At 46.1% G+C, this 12,577-nt stretch overlaps 1 protein-coding gene across 1 annotated transcript in view; it reads left to right on the top strand.

Moving 5' to 3' along the window:
- Positions 1-803: 803 nt before the first annotated feature.
- The window catches only part of TSPAN9 (tetraspanin 9), a 190,217-nt gene continuing 178,443 nt past the window's right edge, over positions 804-12,577 (top strand). The window contains exons 1-2 of the mRNA XM_069806697.1: positions 804-902; positions 11,349-11,393. The gene's annotated coding sequence lies outside the window, so the exon portion shown is untranslated. The remainder of the gene's footprint in view (positions 903-11,348; positions 11,394-12,577) is intronic.

Raw genomic sequence — 12,577 nt, 5'->3', positions numbered from 1 at the left:
CTCCTTCTGTAGGTCTCTCTGCCCCAACTCTAGCCCACTTCCCCCTCACACAACACTTTTTTTGGAGGTCCGCGCCAGAACCTTCCCCAGCTGCGTTAAGGCTGGAGAAGACCCCTCCGCTGCAGACAGCGTTCGAAGTTGGCTCCGTGAACTTTTTGTTGCACTTCCACCGACACCCGGGGGAAGGCAGGTGGGGACTTTCTGTGGGATCTGAGGGCATCTCCCTCACGGGCTCCTCTCACAGGTACCGTCCCGCGCAGACGGCAGCCTCCAGCTGCCAGAGCGGAGGGCTCGGACGAGCGCTGGGGCAAGCTCACCGGCTCTGTGCTAGAAGCCACACCAAGAGACTGGCCGCCGCGGGCTCGGGACCACCGACCACCTCAGCCAGGGGGGGGGTCCCATGTTGCAGCAGCGCTCCGGGCGCCCGCGGCCGGCTGCCTTCGTGCCAGCCTGCCGGCTCACGGCCGAGGGTGGCCGCCGCCCCCGCCGAGGCGAAGCCGGAGGTAGACGTTCAGCCGCCACCCCCTCAGGGCAGGGGAGGCGGCCGAGCTGCCCCCCAGCCCCGGCGGGCGAGCGGTCTCCAGGCAGAGCTCTCGGAGAGGGGATCTCCGCCGCGGGATGGCGGCGGTTCTCTCACTCCGGACTCGGCCGGGCCGGTTCCGGGCGAGCGTGAGGCGCGCTGGAGGCCCGCGCCGGCGGCGCTGCTGCCGCCTCCCCGCCTCCGCGGGGCTGGAGCCTCCCCTGGGCAGCGCCCCCAGCTCCTCCCCGCTCGGTAGCGCCGGTCCGAGCCCCTCCTCCCGTTTCCGCTGGCAGGAGCCGGAGCCGTGTCCTGCCGTGCCTCCGCAGCTCCCCCGCCGCTCGGCCCCATCAGGCCCGGCCCGGCCCGGCCCAGGGACGCGCGGGTGAGACCCGGCGCCGCGGGGACCGGGGGGGAGCGCGGCGGAGGGTTGCGGGGGCTTCCCGGCCTTGGGAGAGGGCGGCGGGGGGCAGCCGGTGGCGGGGGGCGCCGGCCTGGCGGTTGGAGGCGCTGGGGGGGGGGGGAGCGGCGGGGTCCCGGCGGGCGGGACGGGCTGGGGGTGCGGGTGGCTCGTAGCGGTGAGGTGAAAACAATAACCGCCCCCCCCCCCGCAGTGTCTGTGTAATTTTTGCGGAAACGGGAAAGTTAAGTTCGGAGGGACGAGGCGAGCCCCCCGGCGCCTGCTCCCCGCCGGAGAAGCCCGCGTTGCCCATCTCTGACGGGAGCAGATGGCTTCGGCTGGGGATTTCTCCCAGCCGCCGGGGAAAAGAACGCCTGCCTCAGCGCTGGTGGCAGGCGGGGGGGGGCTTCCTTTCTGCTCCCCTTGCCCCCCCACCCCGAGGTTGCAGCGGGGTGCCAGGGCGCCGAGCCCAGCCTTGGATGGGTGGGGGCGTGGAAGAGCCCCCGCGGGGAGCAGAGCACGCGTGGGAGCGTGCGGGAGGGAAGCCCGGGGTGGCCGGAGGGGGCTGCGGTCTCGGGGGCGATGGGGGAGAGAGCCCCCGGTGGCCGGTGGGCTGACAGGTCCCCTCGGCAGCCGCCCGCAGAGCGGTGCCGACAGCTCCTGCCTTCCCCCCTTCTTATGTAAAACTTGACTCCAGCTTTGCCTTTTCCTGTTCAAGCTTTTGGAAACTTTTCTTGCTGAATCTTGGATATCCGCCTGTCACCGTGCTCCCGATGGGAGGTGGGAGCTCCGTGGGCGGAGAGGAGGACCTGTGGTATGGGGATGCTGTTTTGGGGGGAAAAGCTAGACTACCAGGGTGAATAAAGCTGCATTTCTTTACTTAAGCCTTTTATCAACTCTTTTGTTCTATGCTTTTGCTCTGTATAGTTCTGTGGTCTGAACCGCAGGGCTAGGAACGGGGGCACCGGGTTTTCCTACCTGACTGCACTGTACTTATTTTTAAGACTTTGGGGTAAGTCACCTGGGGTTTGACTGGGAAAAAGCTGGATATTCTCCAGAACAGCCGTGAGAGTCAAATCAGGCAGTTTGTTTTGTGCTGTTGTTACTCGTAGACGGGCCTAAACTTTACCTGTGGATGCCAAAACTTAACGTATTACTGTAGCAAAGCTCTTAGTAACAGGTGCCACAGGTAGTTTTAATGGTTTATTTGTTAAGTTGATGGATGAGGTTCTTTATTGCCGGAGCGTGTAATGGCAAAGGATAACAGCCACTGAAGAAATGTGTTCGTGTGACTTTTATCAGCATAGAATATGGGGCCAAAGTTAGCACTCATTGATTTTAAAAAATTTCAAAAGATAAATTATCAATGTGATGTGCATGTGGCTGATAACACCAAGGAAAAAAAAATCAGTCCTCATAGTTATATGCCCTTTGCTTCCATTTTGCATTTTTTCTGAGCTCCAAGAATGAAAACTGATGGAGCTAATGTAGCTTCTGCCTCCAGATCTTTCCCTCTCGTATTTTTTAGATATGTGATGTTCAAACTGCAAATCCTACAGAGGAGGTCTTTTCTATAACGGGGCTGTAGAACTTATGGCAAATTTGATTTTGGGCATTGGCACTTTCTTTAAAACTAATTCTCATGAATAAGGCTGTGTGAGAAGACCTTGAGGTCAGAATATAACTAATGCAGCATCATTTGTGTTATTCAGATGAAGCTCTGAGGTTAGAATGATCCTGTTCATCTCTCTTGAGGAGGGTAGAGGGTTAACTGGGAACGTCAGTGTTATCTTAGTTATTGTGGTTATTTTAACAGAAAATAGCCATCAGAGATGTATATCCCACAGTCGTTGCTTTCCTTGCTATTTTAAGTTACTTTCTTCCAAAGCATGCCAAACCTCAGCCTGTCCGTGAGGGTATTTCCAGCACAACTGTGTATTTTTAGTGTTTAACCCCTCCCTCCCCAAATACACAAACTAAAAAATTGCAGTAACAAAATGAAACATGGGAACAGCACAAAATAAAACAGCAAAACAACACTGAGGCTGCAGCACTGGTTGGAGGAGTTACTTTCACATTTGTGGCACATGTGAAACTAGCAAGTTTGCCCTAGAGAGTCCAAGACTTTGTCTCAGTATTACTCTGTGAGAGCTGGTACAGAGTTGGCTGGGCCTTGATCAGAAGAGACTGCTTGTTTTAGAAGCAGTACGTTAACATTCCTTTTGCACTTGGGTTTTACAATTGAAAACCCATCTCGGTTTTTCACTTTTGTCACGTTTCAGAATGGTGCTGTTTGCAAGTGACCGATGCCCCATTAATTTTCTACACTGCAAGAATGTCCCTACATTTATTAATGCATAAAAAGAGATGAGAATGCTTTAAAGAAGCTGGACATGAGCCAGCAGTGTGCCCTGGAAGCAAAGGCGACCAACAATAAGCAGGGCTATGTCAGTATACCAAGGATTATCTCCCTGTACTTAGCATTTGTTAGACAGAGTCTAGAATACTGCATCCAGTTTTCTGCCCTCAGAGGCAAGAAAGGTCCGGATGAACTGGAGCTAGTCCAGCGGAGGGCCACTAGGGCTGTCGGGGGCCGGAGCACATGTCATGGAGCAGCTGGCCCTTGGTAAGCGATGGGGAACTGGGAGCCAGTGTGGTAACCCAGCTGGCAAGGCAGGTGCCCCACCAGCCAGGGCCCTGTCCCGTGGTACCACGCTAAGCAGCCAGTGCCAAGCAAGAGTGTGGATCGCCAGGCAGGTTTGTGGTGATAAGGCAGGTCCGAGATCAAGCTCGAGGTTTGAATCAGCAGGTCAGGATCAGGCCCAGGATCAGTGCTTAAGAGGACGTTATCAAGAAGACAGAGCTAGGCTCTTCACATTGGTACGTGGTGGTTGCTTGAGGGACAGCAAATGTAAGTTGAAACAAGAGGTTCAGACCAGATGTAATGAAAACCTTTTCTGCTATGAGGACAGTCGAGTGTTGGAACAGGTTGCCCAGAGGGGAGTTGTGCAATCTCTGTTCTTACAGGTTTTCAAGACCAAAGTGGATAAAGTCCTGTGGTGACCTCATAGCTGACCCTGTGTAGAGTAGAGCAGGAGTGGAACCTCCTCAGGACTGCTCCAACATGAATTCTCTGATCCTAAGATCAATCAGCTGTTTGGTCTGAGAAGGAAGGAGGTGTGTAAAACTATGGCAATACTTGTAAGCACCACAGATGAAGAAACAGAGAAAGGTTTTAGGATGCTGATGTGTTGTTAAGATTAAAAAATTAAATTAAAAATTTTCCTCGCTATGCTAAAGGCTTATGCTGGAAAGGTGCGTGTGTTTGGGCAGGGGGACTGAAGATACTTTCTATTTGAAAACTTGCTTTCCTTCAGTGATTCTCAGTGTACAAAGTGCCTTTTTAGCATAACATCACTTAAAGGTGCTTTCTGGAATAGGTCAAGCTGTATTCTTTCAAAATTCATGTAGGAAGTGTGATGACAATAAAACATAGTGCTGAGCTTGGGGAAAGATAGTGCATGATCAGGGAAGAGTTCTTACCTAAGGGTTACCTTCTGTGGCTCTGTAGAAGATAGAATAAACACGTCAGGATCAGCAGAGCATTTCCCCACTTGTGGCGTGGTTGTTAACGGACCTCAGGGTTGGGTCAAGCCTGGTAGGGCCAGCTTAGCAATACCGAGAGAATGTGAGTGGATCAGAAATAGGCCTTTGTCTTTTCCTCTGTACATGGCAGTGAAATTGTGGTAAAGTACGATGTGCTGAGGAACTGCCTTTGCACAGTAAAATGCGTGATAGGATTTAATTTTGAGAAGTGCTCACTGGGAAGATACAAGCTTTCGTATATTTTGCTCATGTGTAACAAAGTGCTCTATTGGAGATGAAAGCTATTGCTAGTGCACTCTGGCCTTCCTCATCTTCATCTCTCCTGGTCTCCTAAAGCTGACTTCCAGAGACTGTTTCTGCTGCTCCTTGTAGCCCCTCTCAGATGAAACTTGCATTGCTGAATGTCAATGCTGTGTTTCCTGTGAAAAAAACATCAAATCAGTCTCGTGGGTCACTTTCTCTGGTTCAGTGAGATACTTTCTGTGGTGTGTTTGTAATGAGGCAGGATGTTGCTCTCCAGTGAAAGATGTTGGATGCTTTCCTCATTGCCCAGGTGTGTCTGGGAAAGTCATGCATCTCTGTGAGTTGTCTATTGCCACAGCCAGACAGCACTGTGCTTAAACTGTCTTTCAACCCCTACCTCACCTTTCCTTCTCGGGCTGCTTTTGAGAGCACTTGCTCTTCAGGCTCTATTAAACTGTTTCTTCTGATATTTCCAAGCACTTGCATTCATTGCTGTCAAAAATAAACCTTGAGGGCTAGAGTTTGTAGAATAAGGCACGATCCTTAAGGAGAGCCCTGCTGCTTTTGCCTTGTCTGCAAGCACAGTAAAACAGGAGGCATCTGACCTCTGTGCTTCACAAAGAAGAAAGAACAGGTAGGAAACGTGGGATCCCCAGTAGGTAATGAACTGCATTTTGGTGGCAGTGAGATGTATTAGGCTGTTAAACTGCCTGTTGAGGAAGGGTGAAAAAATCCTATTGTTGAAAAGCTTTTAAAATCAAGAGTATAAAACAGATAGGCATGTTCTGGGGATAGTTCCAGGGAGATGAGGCAGACTAAATCATCAACATATGCTCCAATAAGCCTTTAAGTGGACAAAGGTATTAATTAAGCTTAGCATTTCTTTGCAGTGATGTGAATATGATGTTGTAATATATTGTGATAACACTGAAGTAGTAACATCAGTTTAAAAGATTTGAAGTTTGCATTAATCTGTTTCAAATGGTGTAACAGGAATTTTTTTCTTATTTCTTTTGAAAGCACTTTTTCCTTTTGCTGTCAGTTCTCCTCTCCAATGCAAACTGTGTCATGCTGTTCTAATGCCTGATATTTCTGAAGGTGGAAGTGACTAATAGCTAGGGTGTTTATTTCCATGATCCCTGTTACAAATGCAAAAGAGGAAACAAACTGCATTAACTAGTGAAAAGCCAATTATGTTTCGGAGGCTGAGTCTCTGCATGTCTCTACAATCAGCTGAACTGTGTTAACTGAGCTTTAGTTTCTACACTGATATTGTTGAAGTAGAGCTGCCTTTGCTGTGGACAATCTTAACTGATTAACAATTGCTTGGACTGGTCTGTGTATACTCATAATAAGGGTATGTTGGAGTATATCAACCTCATGCAGGCATAGGACCACAAGAACTGTATTATCCTTATGTGGTGTGTCTGGGGAGGAGGCAGGGCTAGACTGGAGAAGGAGCTCTGGGGGGAGTAAGTGAAAATGCAGGAGTCCTGAGCAGGCAGTAGGTTAAGGGAGAGGAAGTCTGTGTCCTTCCCCTGGGAGGAAGGACTGAAAAGGTAGGATGAGGTGGTACACTGAACAGAGAGCTGGAATGTCTCAGCCAGCAGGTTTGAAGGAGACTTAGCTCAAAATCTTGTGACTGTCCTAGGGAAAGGGGATCAACTCAAATCCTAGAGAGCAAAGGGCTCTGTGAGCTCTCCTGTATTTGGTGTCCTTCAAGTTCACTCCTAATTAAAGTCATTCATCCTGAAGGATTGAGGGAGGCAGGGCTTGAAGTTGAAGGAATCCTGGGTTTAGGACACTGGTGGAAAGGACTTGTAGGAAGGAAAATGTTGTGACAAAGGTAGACGAGTAGTACTTTCTCACTGGCAGTTTTATCTGTATTCAGGGGTTGCACTGTTCTCTATAACCTCTAAGTAATCATTACTAATTTCCGAATGAATATGGCTATAGAGGGGCAAAGCCTGAGAGACAGCATTGCATACTCTAGTGTTCCTCTAGTGTTCCTGGTCTTTTACAATTTGGTAGTGACTGCTGTCTCCTCAAGTGCGTTATGGCAATATGTTGAGAAACACTGGTTTTATGGTGGTTGGAGCCGTACTCAAAACTCCATGTTGAGCACAGGCCAGGAGGCTTTCTATTTGGCTTTGCTCATTTCTAAATGTTAAATGATTCAAGAATGCTTTTGAAAGCATGTTTTCCTTTCTCTGTGTCTGTTGCTGTTTTTTACCCCTAACTGCATACAGTTCAGCCTAAGGTGGTTCTGCCCAGGATGTTCAGCTAGCTTTATTTTGAACAGTTCTTTGATTTCTCACATACGTACTTATCCTCAAATCAGCTTTGCATTGCGTTTTATGTTAAGACTGTAACCTTATGCGAATGAAGGAGGTGCAGCTGAAGTTGTGAAGGATTGATAGCAACGTTCGAAGAATGTCTAGTATGCTGTTTCCACTGGAGGACAGTGTGCAGAGTATTGTTTATATGTATTTATATACATGTGGGCAAAATACCATCAGGGGAATGGGATGATGGCTCTGGCAATCAAGAGACCTGGACTAACAAGCAGACAGGAGCATGTCTCCTTGTAACATAAAAACCTAAATGGCTGGCTTAAAAGCCTGTAAAGGAAACCTTCCAAATACAAATAAAGTGATTCTCTTTCATACAGCAGAGCGTTTGGATCTCTCCAGTGCTGCTGTGTTGTCTCACAAAGTTTTGCCAAGTAACAGTTGCTCTGAGTGTTAAAAAGGCTCTTGCTGACCTGTTTCCCAGCAATGGGGAAAGTGGCAGGACAGGCAAGACTTTTGCGTTTCATAGCTCCTGGGACACTATCGATAGCAGCAGAGGCAGCTATGGGGAGGATATAAATTGTGTCAACACCTATTGCTGAGCTATTTGGTGCTTAAAAGATGAAGAGCAAGGGGGCAGAACTGCATCTCTGGAAAAATTTCCAACTTATTCCCCTCACAACCACTCAGGATGGAAGATGGGCTGGATCCTACACTGTGAAGCTTCTCCTGTTTCAGATGGGTAACAGGGAAGACCCGGGACAGTATTTCAGGTGAATGTGGTCATGGATTAGGATAAGAAAGCCATGGTAAAAGTAATTGCTGGAACCAGTGATTCGTAGAAGGATATGAAAGAGAGGAAGAGACTTCATTGTGAACAGGAGCTTTTTGGAAGTGTTCTCTTTCAAATACAGAAGGCAAAGTGAGAAGGACTGTGAAGCAGAGAAGGGATCTTCTGGGGAGAACCAGGAGGAGGAAATAAGAACAGAGTCTTAAGTTCCCACACCAGTGTAAATTCATCTACATGGCTTTCAGTTTTCCAAGTTCCGTGTTGTCCCACCCTTTCATGGTGGATGGTCACGACAAAATATCTCCCAAGAGTTACACAACTTCCCCCTTTTCATTCTATTTTTCTTAAAATAATTTCTCAAGACATCTTTTTAAAAGCAGTCAGTTTTCCCTGAAAAAATCACCTTCATTAGGTTCTTTCTCTTTTTTCCTATTATGCTTTCCTTTTCTTACTTTACCAGTTGAAATTTCCTACTCCAGGTACCCTGAAGCAATCTCTATGACATCTTGCTTTCTTTTATGAAAGCAAAAAGTCCAGCAGTCTAGTGTCCATCTTCAACACTTCCTTCTCATTCTATTCTCCATCAATTCCTCTTTGAAGAGCTGAGGAAGTTCCTTCTGTGGTAAAAGAACCACACATTCTGTTTTGTTGTCTGTAGTCAATTTCTTCCTAGCTGTTTTTACTTTAAACCACAACAAGAGAAACAAAACTAGTTCAAGTCATTTAGATATGCAGTTGTTTTTTCTGAACTGCTTTTTAAAGAGCTTTAAAGAGAAATGTTGCTTTGTGCAGGAATCTCCACCTTTCTTCCTGCTTTAGCAAATAGTATTTCATTCCTCTGTTTTTTAAACTTGAAAGTCACTTCTCAAAATCTTCTTAAGGCACTTGCCCTTTTTGAAGGTGCCAAGGCATCCCTCTCCTTTACTCTTAAGAGGCACTGAGAGGTTATGTTCTTTGCTCCATGTTCTTCTTAAGTCAGTAGAAGATAGCTATCAGGCTGTTTCTGGTTGGATCACTAGACAGGCTTGTTACTGTTTCAAAGATCTGAAAGTGGTTAGAGATGTAGGTTTTAATTTTATTAATAAAATGCACGCATCCCATGCTTCAGGTACAAAATATTCCCACAGCAAACTCGAAACTGTCAGTGACAGCCAAAGTAGGTATTTACCTGGTGCTGATGACATTAGTCCAAGGCATCCATTTGCAGAAGCAGACTTTGCTTGCCCTTGGGACATGATTTGAGGAACTGAAAGACAAGTATGCTTTATTTTAGAGGATGAAGCGTGGTGATGTACCTAACGGTTATCAGAAGATAAGTGCCTACCAATCACTGAGCTTTCTAGAATAGAAAAGATCCACATTTTCTTCTAGGTTTTGCTAGCCCTCATGTTATAGGACTTCTGGTTTAGAAGGCAGCCCTGTCTCTTGACCTCCTTCCGCTGTGAACAGTGGATTGGACAGATTGCCTGGCTGTTGAGTACAGTTCCCCACTCATGTAGACAACATGGTGAAAGATGCAAGTTTCTGAAGGATTTGCAGAATGCCTGTTCCTTGCATCATCATTTGTTGCCACAACCTTGTACCTACCTGATCCCTGTAGTGAATCTTGGAGGGCATGAACTGAGCTCTTCAGTTGCATCTGCCCGTGAATTTTCATCTCACCAGTTCTGGTCTGTCAGAAGGTTCTTGTTTCTTTGAGTTTGTTACCAACATTTGCCTTGGTCTATGGCAAGAGCTCTTGCCTCTAACAGTTTTCTTGCAAGTGTTTGATTTTCCTTTCTTAATTTTACTGTATAGACCTGGCTTATGTCAAGCCAAGCAGTGTACCTCTGATATGGCTGGGACCACTACCTGGCACTGGATCACATCACTTGAGGGACTCCGCTCAGACCATTTCTTTCTGCAGATCATGCTGTGTTCCTAACAGGCTTACGTCCTTTGTGAATGAAGTTCATCTTTAAATGTAGTTGACAGCATACTGGGTGTGGCATCAGTTTGACTAACTAGCCAACATCTATGCAGTGGAACTGTGGGAAACTTGGATTATTTAATTACTGAATTTTTTTATGTTTTTAGTTTTATTTTTTGCTAAGCCACATTTGACTTCAGTACGATTAATTCAGTTGCTGAAATTGTTGTCTCTTCTGTCTCTAGGGAGCTAGTTTGGTTGGTTGGTTGCCTGCATGTGCTTGACATAGAGCCTGACATCAGTGATGAGCCTCGTGTTCATACAGTATTAGTTCACTTTATGGAAGATGTATAGAACTGATGTGTATGATATGTTGAGGTGTCCATGTGCTCCAGCACATATAGTAAATAGACTGTGTGAACTGTGAAATCAATAAGACCTTCTCTTGGCAACAAAAGCAGTGGTTAATTTGAGGTAAATTAATTTTTAAAACTGGATGTATAAAGATTGAAGGTGAAGGCAACTAATTGTCTCCATTTTTACTGTTCTGAAAGGGGCAATAGTTAGTTTTGAAAACACCGTTCCTGAAAATGGGTTTCTTATCCACCTTTAAAAAATGCCTTATATCAGAAATCTGAAAACATTTAGAAATCAATGTTTTTCTCATAGATATGCTTGAGTACTTTTCGTGGCTTCTAGACTCTGGAAACAGTGTTTTAGAATCTTACTTGATACAGTTAGGCAGGCTGAGGGAAAGCATTCATTTGAAAACCAACAACAACAGTGGAATAATGGAAACATTTTGGTTGACCAAGTTTGGTGAATAATCACTTTTTTTTAATAATCAGCTTGTACTTTTTGTATGCAACTGCAATAATTTTGATGGGCTTTTAAACACTGGAGATGGTCCTGTTCTGTGTCTCTCCTCTGCATGGTTGGAGGCAGTCCTGGTCTTGCTCTTGTCAGTTTGCTATTTTTGTAGCACCCTTCTAATGTTGGGGTGGTGCTGGTGCAGCCTTGAAAGTACTGGTATGGATTGGAGAAAGTGGGGTGCTTTATGTTGTTTGTTTTTGTGTGATTTTCACTCCAGCCGTGGTTCGTTGTACTAGAAGCCAAGATGAGACCAGTCAGAAAGTGGGACTAGTGCAGAAGAGTTCAGCAGGGAAGGTCTTGCTTAATTTCTGTTCTTGCTGCTGTAAACAGGTCACCAGGTGTCTTGGTGATGATAGGGGACCTAAATGTAAAGGGGAAGAAGCATTGGCTTTTTCTGACTAGTATTTCTGATTTAATTGACACACAAGTTTTGCTTTTCCCCTTAATCTCTCTTTTCCCTTTACTTTCTGTGAGTCTGTTTTAATATTTTGCCTATTGCCATTATTTAAATTTGAGTTCAGATGAAATTGGTGTATTATGCCCTGGAGACCAGTGTTCAGACTTACTCCTTTTGTTCAGAAGCAGGTGGGATTTGACGTAACTTTTCCTGTTCCTCCCTCCCGCCCCCTTCTTTCTGTCCTCTTGAGATAGTTAGGTTTGTGATGGGAGGTGGGTCCAAAAGGCAACAAAGTTCACTTTGGTCTTCTTCATCTCTCCAGGTTTGGTCTGCGACTTTTCCATTGGCGTACATCCAATTACCTCAAGTAAGTAAGATCTCTGTGAAGGATAGTCGGAGTCAGTCAATCTGATCTTTAATGCTGCTTGCATTGACATTAAGGGGAGATGTGTTGGGCCAACACTGACCCCTTATGAAACCTTCTTGTGATCTGTTATTTTCTTGCCACAAATGCTGAGTGAGTCCAGAGTAACGTGGTTGTTGGTGGGGTTGTCTCCAAGTGCTGCTGTAGGTACCCAAGGAAATGTAACAGAGGAGGACGGTAATTCTCTTCCATTATATGCATATTTTCTTCTTCCTCTGTTTTCTTACCTGTCTGACATTTGAAGGGAAAGGAAGCAGGGAAGAACCAAACAGTGTTCCTACTGATAGCACTTTCATTAGTCCATGTAAGTTTTGTCATATTGTGCAAGTGTAATTTTATAAACGGGCTTGGAAAAATAGACTCATCTTGGAGGGACCCACTGTTACCCTCATATTTGGTGTCCTAGTGCTGCTGCGAGACTATTGCTTTGTGTTTTTACATTCCCTACGTTCTTCAGGGATTTAGCCTTGGCTAAGAAGTGAGTGGAAAATGTGGCACTGCCTACCTTTCATTGCGTTTCTGACATAATAGAGCAAGCAACTTCTGGTCCTTCAGGGAAAGGCAAAGTGAGAGCCACCTTTCTGCTGAATGCCACATGTTCTGCCAAAGGCTGCCAGGAGTGCAGGTTGGTAGGTCCCAGCAATGGGAGCAGCAGAGAGTTAATAGTCCACTCTCGCACTTGACTTGCCAAAGACTGTTGCATACTTTTGTGCTGCTTGTATAAAACTTGTAAAGACAACTGCAGGCAAAGAACATCTACTGTTGTACCTTTCGGGATGAGTGATGAGAGATTATGGTCTGTGAAGGAAAAAAATCTCCCTGCAATTGGAAAAGGCAAAGAACATGTTAGGTGAGGCTAAGAAGAAGAAATGCCAAAGCTTTCCTTTACTCTTGTGTAAATGATCATTACAGGTGATGCCACACAATGACTCAGTCTTGGGGATAAGGCAAAGATGCACTGACCTTGGGATACTGTTTATATAAGGGAGAACTGAGACATATACTGAGAGGCATTTTCAGTGTCAAGTTATTCTGCTGTGGAAGACTTCACTTGTAGGACCTGTATGTTTCTGAGAGAAAAAATTAGTAATAAGGTGTACTAGTAAGAGGTGTAAAACTAGCTTAAA

This window comes from Haliaeetus albicilla, chromosome 19, assembly GCF_947461875.1.
Source record: "Haliaeetus albicilla chromosome 19, bHalAlb1.1, whole genome shotgun sequence".
Taxonomy (NCBI): domain Eukaryota; kingdom Metazoa; phylum Chordata; class Aves; order Accipitriformes; family Accipitridae; genus Haliaeetus; species Haliaeetus albicilla.
The sequence above is the reverse complement of the archived record's forward strand: the minus strand, read 5'-3'. Positions and strand labels throughout refer to the sequence as shown.